This window comes from Labrus mixtus, chromosome 11 (genome assembly GCF_963584025.1).
Source record: "Labrus mixtus chromosome 11, fLabMix1.1, whole genome shotgun sequence".
NCBI lineage: Eukaryota > Metazoa > Chordata > Actinopteri > Labriformes > Labridae > Labrus > Labrus mixtus.
This window is the reverse complement of record NC_083622.1, coordinates 635,621-638,653: the sequence shown is the minus strand read 5'-3', so window position 1 is coordinate 638,653 and position 3,033 is coordinate 635,621. Positions and strand designations below refer to the sequence as shown.

The following is a 3,033-nucleotide window of genomic DNA, read 5'->3' as shown; positions in this document are numbered from 1 at the left end:
TCAACCTGCTGCTGCATGTTTCCTGTTCTCCAGGATGTTCTTCTCCACTCTTTAGTTCACATTGAGATTCTCTTTAACTACACATTCTGCGTCGTTCTTTTGCCTCATGTCTTGCCTCCTTAGACCCCGCCCCTCCCTTACGGCTGACAGGGATAGTCTCCTGCTGTGAGGTGCATGTGTGAACAATCATATCAGGAGGATTCAGGGGCCGTCCTCCTGATGTTATCTAGACATTTTCAGGAGTGCATGTGTGAAAACAATCTGTTAATCTCTAAAAGGACTTTACTTCCCGAGGCAAAAGTCAAGAAAAAGTCAAACCAGAATAAACTGTTCCTGTGAGCTGCAGTTCTCATGTTGTGGTACTGGTTCTGGATTTCTTTCCTCCACCCTCCTCAGTATATGCAGATCTTTGGGGGTGGGTGGAGTGGACAGCTGGGAGGTGTTTCCTCCTGCAGGAACAAGCCCGCACCTCCCTACATGGCTGGACTCGTGTGTTGAGCGTGCAGAGGGCGCGGACGCAGAGCAGCAGATCTGTAAGTGTCTCTTTATCCTGCATGAATGAAAAACATACAGCACAGCAGAATCAGGATGTTGTCTTATGGGAGAGTGCAGGAGGACTTTGCAGCTTTGTGTGTTTTTTATTTTTCTACCAGACTCACCTTTAAATGTGCAGAGTAGAGTTTGTTTTAAAGGTTCATGTAGATCCATGTGGCTTCAATCCAGAGCGTCAGGGGATCCCAAACACACTTTTTAGATCTTCAGAGTTTTAATTTGTTCTTCAGAGTAAGAAAGAAATCAAGGTGTGAAGTGCTCCTGGTCTTCTAGGTGTTAGGGACGCACCTCCAAAGAGCAACGTTCACAGGTGCTGGATCAAACATCAGACTGAACGCGCTCTGTATTAAGAGCTCTCAGGAATTATAAAAGCAAAAGCAACTTTTTCAATCTCACAAATCTTCTTCAGGCTTTGTCAAAAACCAATCAAACCAAAGCTGACATTGCAGAAGAAGATCGTTGAGATTTGCAATTAAAATCCCTGGGAGATTTTGATAAAGTGTGTGGATCCTTTTTAGATTCTTGCCTTTAAGTTGTCCCTTTGTAAGGCACAAAAAATCTGTTTAAATTTATGTTTTGTGTCATACTGATATTGCTTCCTTTTTGTTGAGCTTTAGATCACATTTGCATACTTTTAATACAACTTTTAAGTTGTATTTTAACTTCTTGTCTTTTTAAAATAAACAAAAAACTGATTCAATGGATGTTTTTTAGCATGTGTTTTTGGTTGTAGTTGTGATATTTGGTGTTGCTTTGTTAATAAGAATCCTATAGCCTTGTTAATCCTTCCTTTTTCATACATATTCCTTCATATTTTTCACATTTGCACTTAAAATCTGCAAGTTACAAAAAGCTGATCATAGTTGTGAGATGAGTGTTTTTTATCCTCGTCTTTCTGAGCATGTTCTGATCTTCTATCTGCAGACATTGTTCTCTCTTCCTGCTCCTCTCTTTCTGGAAGTGTTTAACTTTAAGGGCTGAAATTTGGAGCTTGAACCCTCTCTTGATTTATCGCTGTGAAGAAACATGATTGAGACATAAATCTGTCGCTCTGCACAGCCCGTATTTATTAGCACTCAGCTTTAATTACTGATCACTGTAAACGGTTTCTGTCAGTCTGTAAAATCTGCTGCAGCTTTAAGTCGTTACCTGCTGTCTGTGAAAGAGGGCGAGCCGACTCCTGACCAGAAATAAGTCAATTTATAGTTAAAGGACAATTCTGCTGGGTTTTTTTTCCAGGTTTGACACAAAGTGCATGTGAGGCTGAAGCAGGAGATTATTTCGCTCTTTTCTGTCGATGCATTTAAATGTCCTAAGCAAGTTGAAATTTGTACATTACAACTCCACAGACCCCCCAAAGGATATTTTAAGACGTGTCAAGCTGTCAAAATAAATTAAAGAAAAAATTAAGATGGGCCATTTTAGCCGTTATTCGATAGTCGTAGAGGTCGGATTCCAACCCACGGCTGAAGCCTCTGTACATGGGACGCATGACATAACCGCTAGGCCATCCGGCGCCCGGTCTTCTTAATTTAAAAATCATTATTTCAACATATAGAAGCAGAAAATCAACAAATCCTCAAATTTAAAAGAATCTCAAAGCAGCAAATGTTAATACTGAAAGGATTAATCAGTTATTTAAATAATTTTCATAAAATAATTGTGTGACTGTTTGTGTTTTAAAGATATACCATACAGTTCTTAATTCAGTCAGCTATAGGAAGGATGTTGCATGTAGTGCAAAGTCTGTTTTCCATCTGTATCAAATGTCCTCATGCTCAGTTTTTCACATTTACATTTGAATGTGAAACACATGCAGGAATCCTTCACATGTTTCTCTCTCTCTCTCTTTGCTCAGACTCTTTTGAACACTTTGGTGCTGAGCTGTGCGTCCTTTTCTTTGTGTTGCATGATGAAAAGCTGCAGAGAAATACTTTCTGAGTGAAGCCAGAGAGCCAGACTGTCCAGAGCTTTGTTAGTGACCAGATTGTATGGAGGCTCATTGTTGCTAGGTTAGGAAGTTCATTTCTGCTTCCCTCTGTAATGTCTGTTAGGTGTGTTCTAGCTCTGTGTGTTTAATATTTGCTTTAATTAAACGACATTTCCCCAAGAAAAAGATGTAAAGGAGTCATGTCCTGACATCAGCAGCTCTACACTTGATGTTCTCTCCAAGAGACGAGGTAGACTAGCTGTTGTGGACACAGCTGATATCAGAAGTCTCGCCCCTTTGATCATTTTGATTGGTCAGTGAGAGGAAAGTGACATCGTTGTGTGTGCTCTGTTCAACCGAGAGTGCTGTAAATGCAAACAGCCATCTTTGGACGCAGGCCCTCAAGGAGTATTTCAACTTTTAAAGTAGATAACAAACAAACTCGGTTTTTGTCCTGGTTGAGCTTCCATACTTCAGGCAGCTCTGCTCAGTGTAAGAAAAGATCAAATGTGGACCCTCAGAGACTTCAGAGGCTGAATGCACTGTAAACT

The 3,033-nt window shown here is 40.5% G+C and overlaps 1 protein-coding gene across 1 annotated transcript in view; it reads left to right on the top strand.

Moving 5' to 3' along the window:
- Window positions 1-442: 442 nt before the first annotated feature.
- The window catches only part of col6a4a (collagen, type VI, alpha 4a), a 63,883-nt gene continuing 61,292 nt past the window's right edge, over window positions 443-3,033 (top strand). The window contains exon 1 of the mRNA XM_061049383.1: window positions 443-533. The gene's annotated coding sequence lies outside the window, so the exon portion shown is untranslated. The remainder of the gene's footprint in view (window positions 534-3,033) is intronic.